This window comes from Poecilia mexicana, unplaced genomic scaffold (genome assembly GCF_051168715.1).
Source record: "Poecilia mexicana isolate PSO_F unplaced genomic scaffold, ASM5116871v1 scaffold_2, whole genome shotgun sequence".
NCBI classification, from domain to species: domain Eukaryota; kingdom Metazoa; phylum Chordata; class Actinopteri; order Cyprinodontiformes; family Poeciliidae; genus Poecilia; species Poecilia mexicana.
This window is the reverse complement of record NW_028263371.1, coordinates 47,816,512-47,829,854: the sequence shown is the minus strand read 5'-3', so window position 1 is coordinate 47,829,854 and position 13,343 is coordinate 47,816,512. Positions and strand designations below refer to the sequence as shown.

The 13,343-nt window shown below is 37.2% G+C and overlaps 1 protein-coding gene across 1 annotated transcript in view; it reads left to right on the top strand.

The window, feature by feature from the left end:
- LOC106931292 (general transcription factor IIF subunit 2-like) overlaps positions 1 to 13,343 on the top strand; it is a 49,850-nt gene that overhangs the window by 27,894 nt on the left and 8,613 nt on the right. The window lies entirely within an intron of this gene.

Below are 13,343 nucleotides of genomic sequence, written 5' to 3'. Positions count from 1 at the left end.
TCACCAAAGAGAAATGGTACACCAGTTTGTAGAGTTTATCACTTACAAAAAAAGCTACTTTATTTCCCGAGTTTAAAAAAATGGCGTGTTTGCTCAAATTCCAGAATTTATAACTTTTTCAGCAGCTTGTTGTCGACACATTTACTTTAAGAAATTTCTTTAAATTATGACTTGAATTACATGATAATATCACTATTTTAATATTTAGATCCCTCCCATGAACTTGTGTTGCTCCCATTTGCATGCTTCCCTGGGTAGAGAGCCACAGGTTTCATATCCACAGAGTTTCCATGCATGGCGGTTAAGATATAACATCCAAACGTTGATATCGCCATGGTGATTGCTGTTAAATATGTTTGTGCAGCTCCAGTTTTCATGGTTCTCAAATGATTTGCTAGGGTGGCCAAGATTTAACGATGTTGTTCTGCTTTTATATTCCTGTAAAAGAAATGAAGATTTTCAGAAGAAATTTTCAGTTCACTGGCAGTTTTATGGCTTCAGGCGAGGATCATGAAACGGACGCTTGTATCAAAGCAAAACGTATGTCATTAAATTTTCATTTGAAGTCCAGCACAGCTTGGGAAATTACCCCCTCGCCCTGGGTAGAGCGAAATGAAGGAATATTTATGGATTTTCTTTCTCCAAACATCGAGTGAATCAGAGTAACAGGTGTGATCCACTGATCCAACAGGTTAGAAACCACTTTCGCCCCCCAGAGCTGCCGTTACAAATTAAAGTCCGGAGATTCACTTGAGCAGAAGCACTAAATTTAAACACATCCTGCATGAATTGCTCCAGGTTACAGGTTTGAGCTCCCAGAGAGACGGCTCTCCTAATATCCGCTGTGATTTTCTAATGGTGGGTGATTAGTTGTGTCATCCTCAACAACACACGATTGGAATTGCAAACGAGGATCGGGTTGTGGGAGGCTAGACCTGGTTCCTTCCTCCTGTTGATTAAAACCGTTTCATTCAGGAGGATTATTGTTTCAGTTTTCCTGGAATAATGGGATTAACCCCGAGTTCTTCCTGGTTGTTGTTGTTCTTGCTGGATATCAAATTTCCCAAAATGCTATTAGCGAGGACTCTCCTCTGCTGTTAACAGCGGTTAATTATTCATAGCAGGGCTTTAAGAGCTTGTGGTTTAACATGGAGTCACTGGCTGCTGTGGAGCTGGCATGGCAACCACTTTAATAGAGCCTTGTATGAGCTCAGAGCTGTCAATCTCTTCCTTCATTTATTATGGGGATCTATGTGCTCTTTGCAGTTTGTCTCATTAGCTCAAATTCAAGAATTATGCTGCTTAGGAAAAGCAATTTCACAACAGGAGGGTATTGACCACACAATTATTTACCTAAAATGTTATTTTTCTGGATGAGAATATAATTAATTTCATCCCTTTGGGTGTTTTCAAAACAACAAGTAGGTGCAAAAGTTTGACGTTAATGCAGATTTTTAAAGGTGACCATTTCTTGAATAGGTTAGGACATGTTTATGGGCTGTACAAAACATGTTCATTACATTTTTTACACAAAGTCATTCTTGTATAATGGGATTTTATTCTGTTCAGTTCTGCTTTTTTGAACTCCTTTCAGAATTAGTTGTTTTAGGGCCTTTTGTCACTTTAAATCCAAATAAGCTGCTGCTCACCGTGACCCCCAAGTCAACGTTAACTCGTAGGTAAAATTCCTGCTAACAGATGCACGGTTACACAACTGTACGTCCAACAAGAATGTACCAGTAGTTTCTGACAGCAGTTTGCCATTGTTCAAAGCACACAAAAGTAAAACTAACTTACCAAACCTTCTGGAGTTCCGTTTGGGTTGCTAGGTAACGGGCTGGGCTTGGCTGGGGTTGCTAGGTAACGGCGCAGTTCCAGTGGAATGTGACTTAACAGTTGGGAGGTTTTTGAAATGGCTTTTAGTTCAGACACCAAAAAGCATTAACTTACTGCCAAAAAACGACTGGGTAGTTTTCTTTTGTTTTTTGAACACACAAAGTATTCATCCAGGTTTTTGCTTTGAATTTAATTTATTCTAATAGGAAAAGGGATAACAAACATCTGGTGACTTTTACTGAAATTCAAACTACACTTTGCAAAATAAAACAAGAGTTTGCCATATTCTGTTCAAGTTTCTGAAAAGACAAAAAAATATCTAGAAAATTTCAACTTGAAAAATTAACTATATAGTTTGTTGTTGTTTTTTAATCTGACAAACTTGTGGGACCTTTTTTAAGTTTCAAATCTAAAATGATTCATAGGTCCCTTGTCTAGAGGTTTTCTTATTTTATTAAAGTATTGTGAGCTTAGGTTATAGTTGAATAAGTAAAATTATAATTAAAAAGAAAAATACAAAAAGTTTTACTTTCAACTTGACATTTTTGGCCTCCAAGTGTTGACACTTCCGTTATAAATAAAGTCAAATATATATTCTGCAGATATTTTCACTCATCGCTCTGGAAATACGAGTGAACTGGAGAGATACTGAGCCCACTACCTATAGGTTACTGGTCCCTAGTTCAGGTAATGGAAAAAGGACGGCAAATATCACTGAAAAAGTAAATATAGATACAGAAATGAAAGGTTGTGTCACTTTAGTGTTTGAGTAAAGCGTGCTATTTATACTGGAAAAAGGGCAACAGAACTCGTCTGTTCAATTTTTACATTGAATCATGTTCTGAACATTTACTGTTATTTTTTAAATCAAGATGAAACAGTGGTGACCTGAATCAGTAGCAGTATGTAAACAGCCCACCAGCTCCCTCTTCATTAGCCGCGCATCAAAGATTACTTTGTTGCATATGGATGCTGCTTTTTTCCTCGTTTAAAATCAAAATGAGTGGGCGCAATGCAGCTACAAAGGTCGGCAAATCACTACAAAGTTAACGAGGGGAATCATTATATTTTCTTAATGAATCAGCCTCTGGGCTCGGAAGGGATGAGCGCTAATGGAAAATTATATTTGGAGATCCAGTCAATGTGACCCCTCCTTTATTGCTTCCGTGTTGTCAATATATCTGTCATAAGAGATCAATTTACCTTGTATTTTAATTATAAAGTGTGAAATCAAGTGTCGTCTCAAGAATAATGTTCATTAAGATGAGATACCTTATGAATAATCGGCTTTAATGCGAAGAACTGTGGCTGCATTCATAATCTTGCATGAATCTCAATAATTATAGAACAGAATGCGCATGGACACAGTTATTTATAGAGCAGCTATTTAATTTAGTTGTGTTAGTCTAATTTCTCCAATAAGTCCGGAGCTGCAGCCATTATGTGCACAGCAGTGGCTTTTTATAGCAGTAGCATCATTAACTCGTCAAAAGGTATGGTAAACGATAATCAGCTGTTCAGATTTCAAAGGGACGTCAACGCCAAGCGAAGAGCTGAAAATGTGTGCATGCCTCAGAGACGAATGTGGAGGAATTTTACTCGATGAAAGATCTGAAGAAGTGAATCTTTCAGCGGGATAGTGATCCAAAGAACAGGGGATGGATGCTGAAAGAATATTTCACGCAGGAAAAATCAGTTTCCGAGAGATTTTTCCAGACCTAAATACCAAAAACCACCTAAGAGATTACTGTCACATATTTCTGCAAACTGAATTAAAGGACAAGTACATTTTTCCCTATGAACTTGGATTTTGAGAAATATGTTTATGCCATTTTGCCTTGAAAGAAATACCATTTTCCTCGACATTTAATGACTTTAATGCGTTGACATTTAATCAATCAATCAATCAATCAATCAATCAATCAATCAATCAATCAATCAATCAAATTTTATTTGTATAGCACATTTCAGCAGCAAGGCATTTCCAGGTGCTTTACATAATTAAAGAAAAAAATAAGAACTGCATGTGACATTGAATAAACAATAAGAAAGAGAGAGAGATTTTGAAAAAAAAGGAAAAGATTAAAAAAAAAAAGATAAAAACATACTTTTGTTAAGCGCCTGTCGTCGCCGGACTCCGCCATCCGTTTAACACGGGTATTATCCAGGCCCCGTCGCCTGACAGGTAGGAATTTACAGATTTTTAGTCAAAACGCCATTTGACAAGGATTAAGCGATCTTAAATGTGGCAGGAGTGCTCACACTTTCGTCCACTTTAACATCAGGGTTTATCTTTATTTAACATAATCATGTCTTTGATGTGAGATTGCTAAATGTGTCTTAAAATCAACAGGAAGAAATGGCATCTAAACAACTTAAACCTGAAACTAATGGGTCAGTTTTAAAATGTTTTATTGACAAAGATCACTTCATACCAATTCTACATGTGGGAAAGTTGATTAAAAAATGATTATTCATTTAGCTCAAACAGCTGCAGTTGATTAGATTAGAAAACATGTAGGAGAAGAAGTGGTTAGTTGTTTATTTAAAAAAGATCCATTATGCTAAATTCACATATTGCACTATTCTATTTCCATTTGGGTCTGAACTGCTTCTAAAAACAGCCTTAGCGAGGCCTGAGGTAAACGTAGAGGGACTGTGGAAACTGATACAGGTTTTACGTGTGTGGGGTCGGTTGGACCCCATTTCTAAACACAAAGGTTAAGAAAACAACCAGCCATTTTCTGTCAATAACTTAATGGTTTTTGGTGTCTGGGAAAACGAGCTGTTTCCAAAATTTCCCTGTTGAGTCATTTTCAATGGGTATTGTGCCGTTATCTGGCAACCCAAGCTGAGCTCCAGCATGTTTGGTAAGCTGGTTTTACTGCTGTATGTGCTGTACAATGGCTGCTGGAAAAGAGAACTTTACCATTCAGAGACCACTTGCTGAATTATTGTTGGTTGTGCAGGAGACTTCTGCTTTTCAAAGATGTACGGTTGTATAGTTGCACATCTGTTTGTAGCCATTCTCACATGCAGGTGTATACGTTGAGTTGTTGGACGTGGCCAGCAGCAGCTTATTTGGATTTAAAGTGACAAGACGCCCTAAAACATGTCATTCTGAAAGGAGTTTAAAATAGGCAGAACTGAAAAGTCTAAAATCTCATTATCTAAGAATGATTTTTTGGGAAAAATGTAATGAACATTTCTTCCTTAACCCATAGACATATCCCAACATTTTTTTGTACAGCAAAGATTTTAATTTAATAATCCTGGAGTAAAAAGTGAGACAGATTGATTTTTCTTGATGAGGAAAAACTCAACCCTTTATTTTTATAAACCTCACCCCTTAGAGAATCTTTTGAGAGGTTCTCCTTTAAAATATTGGTGTTTATAAGAAAATCATACATTTTCTTTTTAGTATGTCAAATGTATTTGTATGTCACACATGTATTAATGGTAGTTCTTCAGGCGACAGAAGGCCGACTTTGTAACTGTCTTCATGTGGCTCTGAAGGTTCAGGTCAGAGTTCATCACTTCTCCCAGATATCAGGCCTAATCTCTAGTTTTCAGGTGTAGTAACTGAAGTTGTGTGTTGACTCTGGATCATTCCTCTTTAGGTCCAAACATAATAACTTCAGTTTTGTGTCTGTTCTGCTGGAGAAAACTTTGGCACATCCAGACATTTATCTGTCGCATTGTAATGTAGAGCTGTGTATCATCTGCATAGATATAGTAACTAATCTTATTACTTATAACCTGAACTAATGGGAGCATGTAGATATTAAAAGAGAGGGATCCCAGGGTTGAACCTTGGGGTACCACATATGTGACTTCTGTTCGCCCCAATGAGAAATTACCTTGAAACAAAGAAGTTCATCTTGTTCAGGTAAGATTTAGGTAAGAGTTATACGCTGTATTATCATCGATATGTAATAGTGTGTTCCTGTGTTTCTGCTTTAATAAAATGCCAATTCTCTGCTCAGATATCTCAGGAAAAGATTATTTTTTAAAACATGAATTTTAAACACATTCCCTCAAGAAATTGGCAGAAATGTTGTGACCAGGTTGAACCTTTTTATTTTGTAAAAATATGAGAATCATAGAAAATGAGAACAGAGACTGCGTGACCTGCCTCAGGCTGACTGGAAAAGGTTACTTATGCAATCAGTTTAAAAGATACTGAACAGAGTTTTAAATAATTTTAGAAAAAGATAGTTTTGCTTGAATTAAAGAGCAGTGTGAGTGCTGTATGATCAAATTAGCGCGTATGGCTCTGACTCTATATGTTGCGGCAGCGAAGCGCGAGGGGGGACTGACAGTCGGAGACAGTGATGGCTGATGGGAGGCCTGGTGGGCGGCGAGCTGTTTGTTGTTTTAACATTAGGGAGGTCGCAGCTTTGAGGAAAAGGGCTTGGAAGCAGATGGAGGTAAGAGACGGGCTCGAGTGGGTGGATGACCTCGCGTTCGCCTCTCTGTTCTCCAGCTGCCTTCACTTCTATGCTCTTTAAGAAATGCAAATTAACTGTATTTGTGGCTCAGATTGCTTCTTTATTGGTCTGTTTACTCACATCCTGCTGATTTAATGTTAATTTAGCTGCGTTTTATGTTGTACTGACAGGAATTAAGCTTCTTTCCTATTTTAATTATTTAGGAATTCAAATTATAAAGGAACTTAGGGTTACATTTTTTGCATTTTGCTTTTCTTCGTCTGTTTTAATTTTAGTGCTTGAATAAAAACAGAATATAACCCTCCTGTTACTCATTGAATAAAACTGTAGACATGTTGGACATAATGTCATCTGAACGCAAAGAGCTTTTATTCCTCTCTGCCGTCTCTAAATCACAGCTCTGTTTCTGAAACGGGAAAATGTGTTTGAATAGCTGAACGTGGTACAAAAGAAGGTCAGGACAAATGAAATATGTGAGCGGATGAAAGAACAGATTAAAAGCAGGATGTATTTATAAGAAACACTGTCTGGTTTAATACAAATTTACAGTGAAAGGCTGAGAGACCCAAGGAGATGTGTTCATAAAGATAACGCAATAAATGTTACTTTGAATTTAAGAATGTTAATACACAAGAACTAGGCTGGCTAAACGAAGATGTATTTGGAAAACAATGTTCTCAAAAGATTCAAAAAGCACATTTTTATCTTTCATATAATATTATCTAAAAGATAAAAATGTTATGTGTTATTTATATTAGAATTGTCTGAACATTAACATAAAGCCTGAGAGAAGCTTTAATGTTTGTCCTTCTGTGACATTTTTCCATCTCCGTTGAATCAGCTCACAGTCACAGCACTGACAGGAGAGCAAAAGCTGTTTACAACAGATAAAAACCACCGTTTTACCTTTCATATTCCAATAATATTGTAAAATTAAAATCTCTAATAAAAAATTTGCTCTAATAAGCTCTAAACTACAAATACAGTAAACCTACAATAAAGTTTTGGATCTACGTTGATTAATATCCTTTTGCTACAAAAAAATATTTAAAAAACCAAACTTGATTTTAGTTTTTAATTCTTTACCTGTAGGTACTTTTTTGACTTTGCGATTTTGTCCCACATGACGAAAAATTTGGACACCCCTGATTTAAGTCAATAATTTCTTAATATTGGTGAAAACTTCAGATTATTTCACTTATTTCACGATTGTGCCGTTACCTAGCAACCCCAGCCAAGCGAAGTCTGTCTCCTAGCAACCAAATTCTAATTCCACTCATGACACGGAAATAATCTTCTTTTTCAAAACAATATTAAGGAATTATTTTCTTTAAACAAGCGTTAGCTAAGCTATTTGCAGTAGAAACTAGAGGAAAATACTTGGTAAGGTTTTGTATAGTTGCAGTTTGATCAGGTTTTCAGGGCCTTTTTAAGAGAATTAGTTGCACAACATCAGCAATCCTTTAATATATTAAAGTGGGGCACATAACAGTGGGACAAACAAGCAAATGAAGTCTATAACAGACACATGATTTTTCATGGCACTAGCTGAATTAACATTTACTGTTTTAAAATGACTAAAATGTTAAAATTTCTTTTAGTAGGGTGAATATCCTATGAATATATTTCAGTTGTCTTAGTTTTCTTATAACAGATATGATATAAATTGCGCTTTATCAGCCCATTTCAAATCGATTGTATTTTTATCACCATTTGCACCTTGTCTGTAAAAGACAAGCCGCCTGCTGCGACTCTGTGGATCGGCTTTGTCTGATAATTGTGCCGTTTACAGTGTGTTTGACCTTTTACGCTGCTGCCCACGACTTCAGTGAAATCTGTTAATGGTCCTCCCATCTCATAAAGCCTCACGATGCCCTTTGGCTGAAGCTTTGTGTTTCTGTTGAACCCTTAATCCCTTTATAAGGTCTGCAGTCATTAGCTCAAACACGGCGGTAAAAGATGTCCAGAGTCACATTTGAGGCGTCACTTAAAGCACAAAGCACTTGATCTTTTCCTAACGAGGATTAACTGGCGCGTGTCTGCGCTGGTTGGGGTTTTATTTTCGTTAACGTCAGACAGAAAGCAGGTATGTGCAACAACGTGGGTTGAAAAGTTAATTGCGTTTTAAAAATGTATTGAACCACACACTTACAGGCACTTGGTGTTTCTGCTCTTTGCAGGTGACTTCACGGCCATGAAGCGCTTAAATGAATATTAAATTCACAATAAATTCAACCACCTACAGTGTGAAGCTTTTTGCCTCATGCAAGATGATAAATAAAATTTTCTTAAAAGTAGAAATTCATTTTATATATATAAAACAGAGACCTGTTTTTTTGAAAGATGGGAATGCAAATATTTGGGTTTTTTATTATTAAATTTTGCTGATGAGTTTAAATTGAAGCCATGTCAAACCCTTTTCTATTCTGGGCCATATAAAGATGATAAACTCAAATTACCTTTTTTTCTGGTTTAAACTTTTGAGATATGGCAGTATTTACAATAAGAGCAGCATCTGAGTCTGCTGGAAGACTTTTCAACTCCACTTTAATCACAAGCTTATATTTGGGGTCAAGTATTTTTAAATGCTTTGCCTTGATTTCTGTTCTCAAATCTGTTTGATTGCAAAAGAGCTCTGTGGGTTTTCATTACTAAAGTTATGAGTCTGTTTGATTACATGAAGCATTCTGTGTCATAGCTTAAAATATAACAACGCTGTGAGAACATATTTTATTTCCACCGTGATTACTTCTACTTCTCTTATGTAAGCTTGTTTTAAGTTTTTTTTCAGACAAGCCAACTTGTTGTTTTATTATGAAAGGCATTTTTAAATATATCTACATTATAGTTTTTCTATGAAGCGTTTATTAAGCCTGTATCCCATTAGAAATATTTGTACCACTTTAAGTTTTCACATTGCTCAACATGATAGATTGACACAAAGTTGGACATAATGGTGAATTGAAAGGAAATAAATGTGTGACTTTTTAGACAGTAGTGAAAAATTTTTATCATTTCTGAGTTTGGTCTGTTTTACAAAGAAGAACAGACAATAAAATCAGCTTGTACACTTGTAAAGCTGGTAGAGATAAGACCTGAAACGTTAGGATAGGTCTATAGACTATACAAAACATTTATTACACAAAATCATTCTTTGAAAACAAGATTTTAATCTGTTCAGTTCTGAATATGCTGAGCTCCTTTCAGAAGGAGCTGAAACTTGCTGGAATTCCGCTTGGGTTGCTAGGTAACGGGGCTGGGCTTCTCGGGTTGCTAGGTAATGGGGCTGGGCTTCTCGGGTTGCTAGGTAACGGGGCTGGGCTTCTGGGGTTGCTAGGTAATGGGGCTGGGTTTCTGGGGTTGCTAGGTAAAGGGGCTGTGCTTCTGGGGTTGCTAGGTAATGGGGCTGGGCTTCTCGAGTTGCTAGGTAACAGCACAGTGCCCGTGGAATATGACTTAACAGTCCGGAGGTTTTTGAAACAACTCATTTTCCAGACATAAAAAACATAAAGTTATTACCAAAGAACAGCTGGGTGGTTTTTTTGGACTGTTTTTAGAAGCAGTTGAGACCCAAATGGAAGTACAAAACCGTGTAAAATGTGAATTTTCCATAATAGTTGCGTAATCTGAACACATCAAAAGTATGCAGGATTGGATTTGGACATTCTATCAGACAAAATCATAATAAAAGCGTTGAATTTTATTGGTACAAGAAAATTGTGAAAAAGCGCCTTTTTCATCATCGCATGTTATTTTTTTCCTCGTTTGTCCTCTTTATGTATTAATGTACTATTGGCGGGAGGAAGAAGGAATGCAAATCCCATAGAAAAATCTAGGAAAACGAAAAAACCAATGAATCATTCATGTTGGCTCTTTTTGCTGAGGGTCGCTGTGTTTGATCTCACCAAAATCCCAATTTCTGCAAGGGCAACAAAGCAAGAGAGCCTTATGAAGTCCTGAATGATGAGTGCGTAGGAGAATTAGGATATTGAATGTCTGCTGAAGGTGTTGACCACAACATTGATGTAGTATTTAAGAGTTTCAATTTGAATCCAGTCAACTGTTTGTCTCAAGTGTCCCTCCCACACGCAGAAGCCTTGAGCTACTCTTGGCTGTGCTCTGTCTTTTCTCTCGTTTCTTTCTTTGTGTTCAGAAAGCACATTTTCTTCTGGATGCGAAATCTGTTTAAACCTTCGGAAAACCAGGTTGAATGGAAACCAGGGAAGTGGATCTCGTCTCTTTGACCCGCTGCTGTAACTTTGTGCAGCTGGAAGGAAAGGGGAAGACGTTTGCTGCATCTGTGCATACATGTTCCTCGTGTGTGGGTTGGGTTTTTTTTTTTTTTTGCAAGCTCTGGCACTTGCCAGCCAATAATTGCACATAATTGCATCCATTTGTGGGAAAAAGGCAAAGATGAACATTAGTGAGATCACTGACATGTACTGCAAAGTGTTTGCTGCCTTAAGAGAGTCCTGCGGGCGGTCGACGAAATGTTGTGCTACACATGATGGCAGGTGGTTACTATGGCGACTGAGGCCAATGCATCTGCTTTTTTTTCTGTATTAATTGACACCAAGTACCTTCGTTATATGTACATGGCCTTCTATCAAGTCATTTTCAGGAACTCTGAGTCCCAAAAACAGGGTCTGTTTGTCACAAAACTGGTTCTTTTTTTTTCTTCTTTGCAAATTTTTCAGCTTTTAAGAAGAAATGTTTTCAGCAATCAAAGGAAACAAACACAAAGTGTCAATCTCTAATCAAGCTCACCTTTTTCTTCAAAAGTGGGGAACAAACAAACATGTCGCACAGTTTTACTCTGATGATTTTCTTGTTTTTGTCAGTATCTGCTGTACTTATTCATGGCCTGTCAAGGATGTGACACTTCTTCGAGAACAATAATTGCAGCTAAATTACATCAGCTTGAAGGGATCCTATTTCTTTTTCCTCCAAAGGGAAATTCAGATGCAGATGATGTAAGCTAGCTTTTGATCAATTTCCATCCTTCCACAATGTCTCTGCATGCATATTTATAAACGTTTGCCTACGTCTTCAGATATTGTATTAGGCAAATTAAAGTTTGTTTTGAGGTAATATTTTAAACATTCAACAGCGAGATTAGCCATAGAAACTGAGTTTATTAAAACTCAGTTTTAATAAACTGAGTTTTAATGGCTGAGTTTATTAAACACAGCCATGAGTTTAATAAACTCATGGCTGTGAGTTTATTAAAAGCACAGCCATGAATTAGGAACAGAGGCGACATCACACTGTGTGGGGGAGCTGTTAAAAAGTTTTACTAATGTTTTGAGACAAAATGGTTTCGAATTTAGCAATTTAAGCTGCTGGTATTTTATATTAGCGATATTCATGGTTAGCACTGATAGCTTTACTAATCACACTCAGAAAAGAGCAACAATTATCTACAAAGTGACAATATAATTGAATAGAGTTCAAGAAGTTTATGACTTGTGTTAAACCGTTTGAAATTTGTCTTTATTCAGTTACTGACGATAGCGAGGTAAAAAAATACAACTTATAGTTATTTCTCATCTGACATCTTATAACTATTATTGCTGTTACTAGTTTTATTACTATCATAAAAGCCCTTTTTAAACATAGAAACTATTACCATTTGATCACTGAAACATTTGTGAGCACAGAGCACAGAAGTGTTTCTTGAGCAGTGGAGTGAATACATTTAACTTGTTCTCACATTTGTATACAGAGTGAATCGGGTCAACAGTGGATCTGCTGATGCTTGTCGGGGCCAACGTGCAAGCACAAATATTTTTTTACACTGTTTTGACATGTGGGAGGACATCTGTAAAGCAATAAGTGCCTGAGCAGCAGTGATACGCTGCCTTGTTGTTATGTGGACAATATGCCGCATCATCCAGGCAACAAAAGACGCGGCGGCTGGCAGGTGATCCTGCCGATCCGCCGTCCTCAGACGACTGAGGGGCAGAAATGTCTCTTCGCCCATGTGTTTTAAGCACCAGAGGTTAAAACAAACAAAAAAACAAAAAGAGGGAAGGAAATGACAAGACGAAACAGATTGACCAGTCAGGAAATCACAGATGAAGATGCGGGAGAGTTTCTTAACACCCGGTCTCTCTCCTTTGCTGTGTAATTTGAGCCAGAGACTCGTTTCTCTTCTGCTTTTATCAGATGCTGAATGTGAAATTTCTGGGCTTTTTGTGCCCTTTATTTGTCCACATAGCAGACTTAAAAAAATGATGCCAAATCCTCCAACAATGCACAATGGGGTAAGCAGTTGCCAAAGAAACGCCGACGCTCACCAACTGGACGCTGCCGTTTCCTGGCCAGTTTATTGAAAACCAGAAATGAAAAGCGATGATCGGAGAGGAGCAGAAGAGGCACCTTGTGGGCTGAACGGTTGAGTAATGGCCAAAGCACCTTCACAAAAGCACAGCGTGGAAAATTTTTTTATTTTTCAAGGTGATTCAGATGCGACAGTAAATGTCAGGATGTGGGTTTTGATGGTTTTATTGCAGCCTGTTTGAACGATTACTGGTTCAGGGCTGGGAACAACAATGACCTCATCCTTTTGTAGTGGATAAATATCGATTCATGAGGTTTATCCAACTGCAAACTTGGTCATTTTGAATTTAAAAGGTGGAAAATGGTTCCATCTATGGATAGTTGAGTTTTAGTATTTCTTGTCAGTGAATTATCTCATGCACAAGCTGGTGTTTGTGTAAGGTTGAGCGCTAAAAAGCGCTCAACCTTTTTAGCTTGATCGCTAAAAAGGTTTGATTTAGGGTTTATTAAAAGACTAAAATATTTTATTTATCCCAAAGGGAAATTAAAAGTTGTTGTAGTTCATATTAATTACAATTCTTCAAAGACTTATTGTAGCTGGTGATGGCTTTTGGCAGGAATTATATCCTGTAGCAGTCTGTTTAACAGCAAATTTGAAGAGGCCTCTGACTGAAGATACTGTTTTTGGTAAGACATCGTCATGAAGAGGATGTCAGTGATGACTTTTTTCCTTTTTTATGCTGAAATACTAATTTTTTGTTTTTGCCGTCTTTT